The following is a 13,586-nucleotide window of genomic DNA, read 5'->3' on the forward strand; positions in this document are numbered from 1 at the left end:
TCATCTTCCCCCACAGCAGAGCTCATCTTCCTCCACAGCAGAGTTCATCTTCCCCCACAGCAGAGCTCTAGTTTAAAACCTGGTATGCCAAACACGCTCACAGTAAAGTAACATCAGCAAACAGACATTAATTAAACAGCGTGCAGTATACACACAAACCCTGATAGCAACATTCATTGGAAAATCATAAGTTGAACTGTGTTTGCATGAATAGTAACCTTTCCTGACAACTCCTCAAGCTAATGCCTATGGTTAAGTTCAGAGGGATAACTGTCTTCTGGCAAGCAGAAACCAAGTTCAAACCAAGTCCATCATACATCGCCAAGCCATTGCCAGCACCATAGTATCAGCCAGTAGCAGTGCATAGCAGTTACCATGTAAACATTTTCTGTCAGTATACCCACAGCCAGTACCAGCTAGCACACAGCTAACACCGAGCAATACACAGAACTGCTCTAGCATTAATTAAAACTGCAATGATCCCACCAACCCCCTCCCTCCTATTACCCCAGATCCCACAATACAGGCCCCCCTGGTCCACAAGATGAAAATGGCTCCTAATACGGATGCCATACCTATAATGCTGTATCTATATGAGCGTGTCACTGGTTTTTAATACAACACTGACAGTAGAGAGCTGAATAAAGATGTTCTGTTGTGGGCGGTGTGACGGGTATAGGGCATATGTCTGACTCTAATTACAGCTGTGCATTGAGCACTCCTCAGGAATCAGAGGGGAGGAGGGTAGAGGACAGGGGGAAGCAGGGAGGAGGAGTTTACTACGTGTCCATATGCTTCTGGGATGGGAAATTTTCTTCTTGGCAAAGTCTCTCGGTTGGGTGGAGTTTTGGGATGTCTGCCAAGGATGAGTGGTGTGTCTTAGAGACAGAGCAGAGAGAGAGAGAGATATAGGAGAGAGAGACAGAGAGATAGAAAGAGGGACAGATAGATAGAGAGACAGAGAAAGGAGAGAGAGAGAGAGAGAGAGACATATACTGTGTATATGTAGAGAGAGAGCGAGAGAGAGAGAGAAGAGAGAGCAGTGATAAGAGAGAAACAGAGACGCCGAGAGACAGAGAGAGACAGAGAGAGACAGAGAGAGACAGGAGAGACAGAGAGAGACCAGAGAGAGACAGAAGAGAGACAGAGAGAGAACAGCAGAGAGAGACAGAGGGACAGAGAAGAGAGGAGAAGACAGAGACAGAGTGACAGGAGACAGAGAAGTACAGAAGAAGACAGAGAGAGAGAGATACGAGAGATGAGAGACAGATAGATAGAAGAGGAGAGAGAGAGACAGAGAGAGGAGAGACAGAGAGATAGGAGATAGAGAGACATAGATAAAGAGAGAGTCAGAGCGATAGAGAGAGAGACAGAAGCGATAGAGAGAGAGACAGAAATTCAACATACCAATTAGGATCTGGCTAAAAATACTTGAATCAGTCATAGAACCCATTGCCCCTTATGTTGTGAGGTCTGGGGTCCGCTCACCGAGAGAGGAGAGAGAGACAGAGAGATAGAAAGAGGGACAGATAGATAGAGAGACAGCAGAGAGGAGAGAGAGAGAGAGAGAGACGTATACTGTATATATATATAGAGAGAGAGAGAGAGGAAGAGCAGACCGACAGACAGACAGACCAGAGAGAGAGAGAGAGACAGAGAGAGACAGAGAGAGAGAGAGAGAGACAGAGGAGACAGAGAGAGAGACAGAGAGAGACAGAGACAGAGACGAGACAGAGACAGAGACAGAGACAGAGACAGAGACAAGACGAGACAGAGACAGAGACAGAGACAGAGACCAGAGACAGAGACAGAGACAGAGACAGAGACAGAGACAGAGACGAGACAGAGACAGAGACAGAGACAGAGACAGAGACAGAGAGAAGAGACAGAGACAGAGACAGAGACAGAGACAGAGACAGAGACAGACGACAGAGACAGAGACAGAGACAGAGACAGAGACAGAGACAGAGACAGAGCGAGACAGAGAGACAGAGAGAGAAGACAGAGAGAGAGAGACAGAGAGAGCGACAGAGAGAGCGACGAGAGAGGAGACTAGAGTCATAGAACCCATTGCCCTTTAGGTTGTGAGGTCTGGGGTCCGCTCACCAACCAAGATTTCACAAAATGGGACAAACACCAAATTGAGACTCTGCATGCAGAATTTGCAAAAATATCCTCCGTGTACAACGTAGAAACACCAAATATGCATGCAGAGCAGAATTAGGCTGATACCCACTAATTATCAAAATCCAGAAAAGAGCCGTTAAATTCTACACACCTAAAAGGAAGCGATTCCAAACCTTCCATAACAAAGCATCACCTACAGAGAGATGAACCTGGAGAAGAGTCCCCAAAGCAAGCTGGTCTGGGGCTCTGTTCTCCAAACACAAACACACTACAGAGCCCCAGGAAGCAGCACAATTAGACCAAGCAAATCATGAGAAAACAAAAGATAATTACTTGACACATTGGAAAGAATTAACAAAAAACAGAGCAAACTAGAATGGTATTTGGCCCTAAACAGAGAGTACACAGTGGCAGAATACCGACACTGTGACTGACCCAAACTTAAGGAAAGCTTTGACTATGTACAGACTCAGTGAGCATAGCCTTGCTATTGAGAAAGGCCGCCGTAGGCAGACATGGCTTTCAAGAGAAGACCGGCTATGTGCACACTGCCCACAAAATGAGGTGGAAACTGAGCTGCACTTCCTAACCTCCTGCCCAATGTATGACCATATTAGAGACATATTTCCCTCAGATTACACAGATGCACAAAAAATTCGAAAACAAACCCAATTTTGATAAACTCCCATATCTACTGGGTGAAATTCCACAGTCTGCCATCACAGCAGCAAGATTTGTGACATGTTGCCACAAGAAAAGGGCAACCAGTGAAGAACAAACACCATTGTAAATACAACCCATATTTATGCTTATATATTTTCCCTTGTGTACATTAACCATTTGTACATTGTTACAACACTGTATATATACATAATATGACAATTGTAATGTCTTTATTGTTTTGAAACTTCTGTATGTGTAATGTTTACTGTTAATTTTTATTGTTTATTTCACTTTTGTATATTATCTACCTCACTTGCTATGGCAATGTTAACAGATGTTTCCCATGCCAACAAAGCCCCTTGAATTGAATTGAATTGAGAGGAGAGAGAGAGACAGAGAGAGGAGAGAGAGACAGATTGGGCTGCACTTCCTAACCTCCTGCCAAATGTATGACCATATTAGAGACACACAGATCCCTCAGATTACACAGAGCCACAAAGAATTAGAAAAAAATCTAATTTTGATAAACTCTTACATCTATTGGGTGAAATACCGCAGTGTGCAATTACAGCAGCAAGATTTGTGACCTGTTGCCACAAGAAAAGGGCAACCAGTGAAGAACAAACACCATTGTAAATTCAACCTATATTCATGTTTATTTATTTTCACTTTTGTACTTTAACTATTTGCACATCATTACAACACTGCATATAGACATGATATCACATTTGAAATGTCTTGATTCTTTTGGAACTTTTGTTAGTGTAATATTTACTGTGAATCTTTTATTATCTATTTCACTTGCTTTGGCAATGTAAACATTTGTTTCCTATGCCAATAAAGCCCTTAAATTGAAATTGAATTGACAGAGAGATAGAGGAGACAGAGAGAACAAGCTTTACATAAGGAGTTAGAACACAATTAGCTCAACAACAGTAAATATATACATTGTGCAATATATACACTCTTGTGAGGCTTGATCCATGTTTATATGATCATTATAGTGGCTCTGTGGTTCAATGGCCCCTCAGTTTAGTATTGAGGGTGACAAAAACCAAGCTAATATTACATTCAGATGTACATGAGTGAAGCAGTGGGCTCTTAAACCTGGTGACATTCACAGAGACAMACTTGACATTTCCCCTTAACTACCCAGATGACAAACTGCTTTTTGTTCAATTATGGTACACGAAATAGCGGCGCTCTAAAACAAGCTAGATAAATGGGCTATTGCCCTACTGCATAACATGGTAGGGGTGGGATATCCTTTAAAAACAACACGGCCAGTCATAACAAACATACTGTCAGTCATAACAACACAGTTGGACAACACACCAACATGACAATGCACCTGTTACCAGCAGCATTCGTGCAAAGAACTAGGGGTAGCTGTCCCTCGCTGATATCAAATTTGAACAACCTATGGCTCTCAAGACTAACACACTATGAAGTCCAACTGTCGTTTAAGGACGTTATAAAGCCATGAACAAATAAAAGGTGCACTGCGGTGTGACATAAGCCCCTACATAAGGCATCCAGAATGCATTATGAACAGGTGTTTCACAAAAACATTTGATATTAAGTTGAAGGAATATAACAAAAACAAAACTGCAGCCACATGCCCCCCAAAATATTTTTATGCAACCAACACCACGTTATTAATCTCAGATCTGCTCGGTTGGAATTGCTTTTGGCCTATTGTCACGTCCTGACCATAGTTCTTATGTGTTTTGCTTGTTTTAGTGTTGGTCAGGACGTGAGCTGGGTGGGCATTCTATGTTGTGTGTCTAGTTTGTCTGTTTCTGTGTTCGGCCTAATATGGTTCTCAATCAGAGGCAGCTGTCAATCGTTGTCCCTGATTGGGAATCATATATAGGTGGCTTGTTTTGTGTTGGGGATTTGTGGGTGGTTGTTTCCTGTCTCTGTGTTTTCTCTGCACCAGATAGGGCTGTATCGGTTTGCCACATTTTGTTATTTTGTAAGTGTTCACTGTTTATTCGTTTAATTAAACATGTTGAGCACTGGCTACGCTGCGTGTTGGTCTGATCCCTRTTACACCTCCTCTTCTCTTGAAGAGAAGGAATGCTGCCGTTACACCTATACTGTAATACTGGTCCGTCTTCCCATTATAATATAAACACAGTTGTCCTGTCCTTTTAATTTCTGGTGAATCATTGTTCCTGTTAAAGAAAGCTCCTCTCTCTCTAGTTGTTAATCCTTTCTCTCCTCTTTCTCATCCTCCCTTCCCTCCCTCACTCTTTCTAGATTTAGGTGTGAAGAATAATTAGCTGATGCTGAGGACCAGTGGTCTGGACTGTACACTCATGGGGATGCGGACAGTCACTTTTCTCTGCACCAAATGTCCCTGGCTAGATGGCCGCCCGATTGCCACACATCCGCAAGTAGGCCACGCTGCATTAATGAGAGTGGCGTGATCGTCTGGTCGCCAGAGGAAACAGGTTTTTGGCCTCCACTTCTAAACATTGTTCTCAACAAACCACAGTTGGAAAACAAGAGGCATTTGGAAAGCGTCAGCCGTGTCTTCAACACACACACTCAAAGAAAAAGGTAGCTCTTGCTAAATATCACTTGTGCCCTCCAGGGTAAGGTGTTAGATAAGAAGAACACACTTTTCACTATGAGGGGAGAAAGAGACTTCATGATACTGGCAGTCTGTGGTGTAAAATGTACCCAATTGTCATACTTCAGTAAAGGTAAAAGATACCTTAATAGAAAAGGAATCTAGTAAAAGTGAAAGTCACCCAGTAAAATACTACTTGAGTAAAAGTCTAAAAGTATTTGGTTTTAAATATACTTAGGTAGCTATGTAATTGCTAAAATATACTTAAGTATCAAAAGTAAAATGGAAATAATTTCTAATTCCTTATATTAAGCAAACCAGATAGCACCATTTAAAAATATGGTGTCAAGGAAAATGTATGGAGTAAAAAGTATAATATTTTATTTAGGAATGTAGTGAATTAAAAGTAGTCAAAAATATAAATAGTAAAGTACAGATACCCAAAAAAACGATGATGGTGTAAAGTACTTAAGTATTTTTACTTAAGTACTTTACACCACTGCCCAAATGCCTTCCCACCAGTACATTAACATACTGCTACACACGCACTTATCACATAGTATTCCATACATAAGTTAAGGCTATGCAACCTGAGTTGAAACCTGAGTGAGGTACACATGTACAGTACATTAACAGATGCATACGCCATATATTTATGTGGTGGACACCTGATGCGGTCACATGATATTGTTGTGGTATATTACAAAATCATGTTACGACCACACATATCAATATTCATTTTATATAGAAATAGTTTGCTAAGTCTTGCTAAGTGGATGGGTCTCTACAGAAGGTGTAAAAGGTACAGCCAAATGGTTATTTGCATAGTATCAGAAATAGATAGTGCCAATATAAATAAAATATAAACAATATCAATAACGATAGTGATAGACAATCAGGGGTAAAGCGGCAGAGCAGCAGGATAAAATAAAAATAGTAGCAGCAACGTATGGCGTGTGTGTTAGGACAGAGTAATTTGAATAGAGGCATTGCAGATAGTGCTGATGACTGGTCCGTCCGAACCAACCATGAACAAGGAAATCTATATTCGGAGAGCCTGTTTTTGTCCTGCCCTTGACTTTGATGCAGGGCATGTGATGTCCATAGCCTCTTCGTCGCAAAACTCCCTGATCTTCTCAAACATTTGTCTACAGTAGCTGTGTCCAGTCCAGGTGGTGATTGTACAGGCAGACCATCTATGGGAGGAAGGATGTCAGCGTTGTGCAGCAGCTGAAACCTGGTCCGGACTGAGTCCAAACACTCCTTGGCAACAACAACACCAGGTTCCAGAGCATCAAAGCTGTGAAACAGGAAATAACAAAARCTATTTAGAAGACATCACAACCTTGTTCAACATCAATTCACCTCCCAAGTTTAGATAAGAATAATAACCTCATACAATGCAATGGAAAGTATATTCACCTGAAGTGCTGTTAATGCTTGATCTGTGGCAGCGGCCTGAAGTACGGAGTCAGGTGTTGTTGCCAGCCATAGCTTTTCACAACACCAGCAATCTCAGACAGTGTTCACTCTGGTCTTTCTGAAGCCCTGCTTGATGAGGCATGTGAGATCAATAAAAGTAGTGCCAATCATGTCATCGATTCCTTGTAGAGATGCCACACTGGTGCTTTTGACACATGGGATGGCAGCAGCTAAGTGTCCTGGGTGGCGTCCTGGTAATACTATTGCATTATCCTCTGCTGCAAGTCCTCATGCTTCAGGTATAATCTGTGGTTGCTTGGGCCAGCTCTCTTTTTGATGCGAGGCATTAGACCATTTTCCTTGTATGACTGGTGGAGGAGAGTCAGGTGTGTTCTACTGATGCTGAAATACAAATTCCAGATACAAAATATTTAAGCATTATACAATAGATGCGAATTGGCATTCTGAGATATCACTACCCACAGTTCATACACATAATGTTAGCTAGCCAGCCATCTAACGTCAGCTGGCTAGCTAACAACAAGCTTTAACTAGCAATACAAACCGATTGTCATAACTTTAGTTAGCTAACCAAATAGGTTCAATATTAGCTAGCTAACATTAGGCTATAACTAGCAATGTGAAATGGCATTCTGAGAAAACATCACTAACGTTACACACACTTCATACACATAACTTAATGTTAGCTAGCAGGCCAGACATCTAACCTCAGCTAACATTAGCTAGCTAACAGCAAGCTTTAACTTGGGGTCTTTTCTTTAGACATGTAACGTTAGCTAGCTAGCTAGAAAATGAACTGTAATCCCAATCCATAGAGTAACGTTACTAGCAATACAAACCGATTGTCATAGCTAGCTAAGTTAACCAAATATGTTTTTACCTAAATCAGGGATTTCTTCATCGTCTGATTCATTTTCAGAGTCAGAGAGGGTCAGCATGGCACGATCGTCCTCCAGAAAGAAGTGCATCACAACGTTTTCCCACTGACCTTTGTCGATAGCGCCTTATAAATTCAGGGCAGCAATGTTATTGAGATCAGTAGGAACATATGTTGCAGTTCTCCATGGCAAAAGTTATATCTTTCAAAAAAACGTTGTGACTTGGGACATACGCCTAGTTTCCTGAAACGGGTCACATATTAGGCCCAGCCTTTGGAAATGTGGTTTTCCTAGATATGGCCTCCATATTGAGATCACTACATMCGATGGATCTGGATACTTCTTTCAAGCAGATTTCTGCAGCATTAGTAAAAATGTGATCAATACATGTTGATGATTTCATTCCTATGCTGTTTGTAACAAACCTGGTAGGTTGACTAATAAACTGAAYCAGGTTGCAGGTACTGGTTTCAGTTTGATGCTTTTTCTTGAGTGGGCAGCTTGAGGAAAGCCAGCGACTCCGGAATTATGGCCTTCTAGAAAGAATTGCAAAGAATAAGCCATATCTCAGACTGGCCAATACCAATATCCATCCTGCCCTGCCTTTCTAAAGTTTTCGAAAGCCAAGTTAATAAACAGATCATTGACCATTTCGAAACCCACTGTACCTTCTCCGCTGTGCAATCTGGTTTCCGAGCTGGTCACGGATGCACCTCAGCCACGCTCAAGGTACTAAACGATATCATAACCACCATCGATAAAAGACAGTACTGTGCAGCCGTCTTCATCGACCTGGCCAAGGCTTTCGACTCTGTCAATCACCGTATTCTTATCGGCAGACTCAACAGCCTTGGTTTCTCAAATGACTGTCTTGCCTGGTTCACCAACTACTTCTCAGACAGAGTTCAGTGTATCAAATCTGAGGGCCTGTTGTTCAAGGGTTCAACTCTCAGGCCGACTCCTTTCTCTGTGTATATCAACGATGTCGCTCTTGCTGCGGGTGATTCCCTGATCCACCTCTACGCAGACGACACCATTCTGTATACATCTGGCCCTTCTTTGGACACTGTGTTAACTAACCTCCAGAGGAGCTTCAATGACATACAAAACTCCTTCCGTGGCCTCCAACTGCTCTTAACCCTCCCGCTGTCCTCGGGTCATTTTGTCCCGACACTACAGAGGTAAAAACAATCACCTCCTTGATATTATGCAACTTGAAATTTGATGACTTGTCTTAAACTGACCCCAGTAGTATAAAMGTGAATGGGTACATGTCCGTACATGTCCAGACATGTGGAGCAGTGAAAACAATCCCCTCTAGGATATTATTCAACTTGGAATGTGATGACCTGTCCTAGACTAACACCAGTAGTACAAAAGTGAATGGGTACATGTCCGTACATGTCCAGACATGGAGGCCGTTTTATCCAGCCGAGGCCCTTTATCCAACCGAGGTTGTTTTATTCAGCCGAGGCCCTTTTATCCAGCCAAGGCCGTTTGATCCAAACGAGGCCGTTTTATCCAGCCAAGGCCCTTTTATCCAACCAAGGTTGTTTTATCCACCCGAGGCCGTTTTATCCAACCGAGGTTGTTTTATCCAGCCGAGGCCCTTTTATCCAGCCGAGGTTGTTTTATCCACGAGGACGTTTTATCCACCAGGAACGTTTTTATCCAGCCGAGGCCGTTTTATCACGAGGCCGTTTTATCGAGGCCGTTTTATCCAGTTGGCGTTTATCACCGAGGTGTTTTATCCAGCGAGCGTTTTATCCAGAGAAGCACGTTTTTATCCAGCCGAGGCGTTTTATCCCAGCCGAGGCGTTTTACCGCCGGGCGTTTTATCCAGCGAGGCGTTTAATCCAGCGGGCCGTTTTATCCAGCCGAGGGCGTTTTAAATCCAGTCGTGGGCCGTTTTATCCAGCCGAGGTCGTTTTTATTCAGTCTGGGCCGTTTTTCCAGCCGAGTTTTGCCGTTTATCCAGTCTGGGCCGTTTTATCCAGTCGTGGCGTTTTTTAATCCAGCCGAGGCCGTTTATCCAGTCTGGGCCGTTTTATCCGCCGAGGTTGTTTTATCCAGCCGAGGCGTTTTATCCAGCCGAGGCCGTTTTAATCCAGTCTGGGCGTTTTATTCCAGTCTGGGCCGTTTTATCCAGCCGAGGCTTGTTTTATTTCCGTCTGGGCGTTTTTATCCCAGCCGAGGTTGTTTCCTCGGGCGTTAATCCCAGTCCTGGCGTTTATCCAGCCGAGGCCGTTTTATCCAGTCTGGCCGTTTTATCCAGCCGAGGTTGTTATCCAGAGGCGTTTTATCCAACCGAGGTTGTTTTATCAGCCGAGGCTTTTTATCCAGCCGAGGTTGTTTTCCCCCGAGGACGTTTTATCCAGCCGAGGGTTTTATCCAGCCGAGCCGTTTTATCCCGAGGCTTATCCAGCTGAGGCCGTTTTATCCAGTCTGGGCGTTTTAATCCAGCCGAGGTTGTTTTATCCACCCGGCCGTTTTATCCAGCCGAGGCGTTTATCCAGCGCGAGGCCGTTTATCCAGCGAGGGCCGTTTTATCCAGCCGAGGCGTTTTATCCCAGCGAGGCGTTTTAATCCAGTTGGGCCGTTTTATCCAGCCGAGGTTTTTCCATTCTGGCGTTTTATCAGCCGAGGTTTTTATCCAGTCGGGCCGTTTTATCCAGCGGGTTGTGTTTATCCAGTCGGGCCGTTTTATCCAGCGGGCCGTTTTATCAGCAGGGCGGTTTTTAATTCCAGTCTGGGCCAGTTTTAATCCAGCCGAGGTTGTTTTATCCAGCCGAGGCCGTTTTATCCAGCCGAGGCGTTTTATCCAGTCGGGCCGTTATCCAGTTGGGGGCCGTTTTATCCAGCCGAGGTTGTTTTATCCAGTCTGGGCCGTTTTATCCAGCGAGTTGTTTTTCCAGTCTGGGCGTTTTATCCAGCTGCCGTTTAATCCAGCCGAGGCGTTTTATCCAGTCTGGGCCGTTTTATCCAGCCGAGGTTGTTTTTCCAGCGAGGCGTTTTATCCAGCCGCCTTTTATCCAGTCTGGGCCTGGTTTTAAATCCAGTCTGGGCCGTTTTATCCAGTCTGGCCGTTTTTAATCATTCTTGGGCCGTTTTATCAGTCTGGGCGTTTTTCAGCGAGGTTGTTTTTTAATCCGTCGGGCGTTTTATTCCAGCCGAGGCGTTTTATCCAGCCGAGGCGTTTTATTCCGCCGGGGCCGTTTTATCCAGTCTGGGCGTTTTATCCACCGAGGGTTTTTTTTATCAGTGGGCCGTTTTTAGCCGAGGCCGTTTTATCCAGTCTGGGCGTTTTATCAGCCGAGGTGTTTTATCCAGTCTGGGCGTTTTATCCAGCCGAGGTTGTTTTATCAGTCGCTGGCCGTTTATCCGCCGTGGCCGTTTTATCCCCGAGGCGTTTTATCCAGTCTGGCCGTTTTATCCAGCCGAGGTGTTTTTCCAGTGGGCCGTTTTATCCAGCGAGGCTTATCATTGGCGTTTATCCATCGGGGCGTTTTTATCAGCTGAGGTGTTTTATCCAGTGGGGCCGTTTTATCCAGCGGTTGTTTTTCCAGTCTGGGCCGTTTTATCAGCCGTGGCGTTTTATCACAGCCGAGCCGTTTTATCCAGTCTGGGCGTTTTATCGCGGAGGTTGTTTATCACCGAGCCGTTTTTATCCAGCCTGGGTCGTTTTATCCACGAGGCCGTTTTATCCAGTCTGGGCCTGTTTATCCAGTGGCGTTTTATCCGCGGCGTTTATCAGCGAGGTTGTTTTATCCATCTGGCCGTTATCGCGAGGTCGTTTATCCACCGAGGCCGTTTTATCCAGCCGAGGGCCGCCGTTTTATCCAGTCTGCTTTATCCCGAGGCCGTTTTATTCAAACGAGGCCGTTTTATCCAAGACGAGGCCTTTTTCCAGTTGGCCGTTTTATCCAGCGAGGCCGTTTTATTCACGAGGCGTTTTTTAACGAGCCGTTTTTATTCAAGAGGCCCTTTTATCAGCTGGCCGTTTTATCCAGCGAGGCGTTTTATTCAGCGAGGCCTTTTATCCAGTCTGGCCGTTATTAGGCCGAATTCAAACGAGGCCTTTATTCAAACAGGCCTTTTATCCAGTCTGGGCGTTTTATCCAGCGAGGCCGTTTTATCCAGTCTGGGCCCTTTATCCAGTCTGGGCGTTTTATCCAACGAGGTGTTTTATCACCGAGGGTTTTATCAGCCGAGGCCGTTTATCAGGCGTTTTATCAGACCCTTTATCAACGAGGCCTTTTCAGAGCTTACACGCTTTAGACCAGCTTTTATCCAGCCAGCTTTTATCCGCGGCGTTTTATCCAGACCGTACCAGTGAGCTGGTTTATACGCTAGTAACACCAAATGCATGCTTTCAACCGTTCGTGCCTGCACCGCCCGCCTGACTAGCATCACTACTCTGGACGGTTCTGACTTAGAATATGTGGACAAACTACAATATCCTAGGTGTCTGCTAGACTGTCAACTCTCCTTCCAGACTCAATTAATCATCTCCAATCCAAAATTAAATTAGAATCGGTTCCTATTTTGAAACAAACCTCTTCACTAAGCCGTCCAAACATATCCTCGTAAAACTGACTATCCTACGATCCTCAACTTCGGCGATGTCATTAAAATACTTCAATACTACTCACAAAACTGGATGCAGTCATATCACAGTGCCATCCGTTTTGTACCAAAGCCCCTTATACCACCCGCTGCGACCTCTATGCTCTATGTCGCTGGCCTCACTACATATTGTCGCCAGAGGAACTTGACCTAGAAGACCAGCATCCCGGCGTCGCTCTTCACGTTGACATTGAGACTGATGTTTTTGCAGGTACTATTTCATGAAATTGCCAGTTGAGGACTTGTGAGGCGTCTGTTCTCAAACTAGACCACTGTAATGTACTTTTCCTCTACTCAGTTGTGCACGGGGCCTCCCATCCTCTTTCTATTCTGGTTTGAGCAGTTTGCGCTGTTCTGTGAGGGAGTAGTACACAGCGTGGTTACGATATTTTAGTTTCTTGGCAATTTATCACATGGAATAGCTACATCTCCAGAACAGGAATAACTGACGAGTTTCAGAAGAAAGGTCTTTTTCTGGCATTTTGAGCCTGTAATCGGAACCCAAAATGCTGATGCTCCAGACACTCAACTAGTCTAAAGGCGCCAGTTTACTGCTTCTTTAATCAGAAAACAGTTTTCAGCTGTGCTACATAATTGCAAACGGGTTTACTCATGATCAATTAGCCTTTAAAAATTATAAACTTGGATAGCTAACACAGTGCTATTGGCACAGGAGTGATGGTTGCTGATAATGGCCTCTGTATGTGTCACGCCTGGTTTTAGTTATCTTGTTTTCTTTTATTATTTTAGTTAGGTCAGGGTGTGACATGGGGATGTTTGTGTGTTTTTGTCTTGTCTAGGGTGTTTGTATTGTCTAGGTTTTTTTTGTAGAGTTCATGGGGTTGTGTTCAGTGTTAGGTGTTTATGTAAGCTTAATGGTTGCCTAGATTGGTTCTCAAATTAGAGACAGCTGTCATCTTGTCTCTTGATTGGGAGCCATATTTAGGCAGCCATAGTCATTAGTAGGTTGTGGGTAATTGTCTATGTGTAAAGTTGCCAGTGTCTGCATTTGTTGTTTTGGTATAGTGTCTCATTTGTTTGTTTTTTGTTAGTGTTCTTGCATCAGTCGCTTAAATAAATACATAATGGATTTATATCACGCTGCGCTTGTTCCTCTATTTCACCCGAAGACGAGTCGATGTTAGATTTCCATAAAAATCTGCCATTTCTACAATAGTACTTTCAACATATAAAATGTCTAACATTGTATTTTGATCATTTGATTGTTTATTTTAAATGGACAATTAATCACAACATTCTCTGACCGT

This window comes from Salvelinus sp. IW2-2015, linkage group LG11 (genome assembly GCF_002910315.2).
Source record: "Salvelinus sp. IW2-2015 linkage group LG11, ASM291031v2, whole genome shotgun sequence".
In the NCBI taxonomy this organism is placed as follows: domain Eukaryota; kingdom Metazoa; phylum Chordata; class Actinopteri; order Salmoniformes; family Salmonidae; genus Salvelinus; species Salvelinus sp. IW2-2015.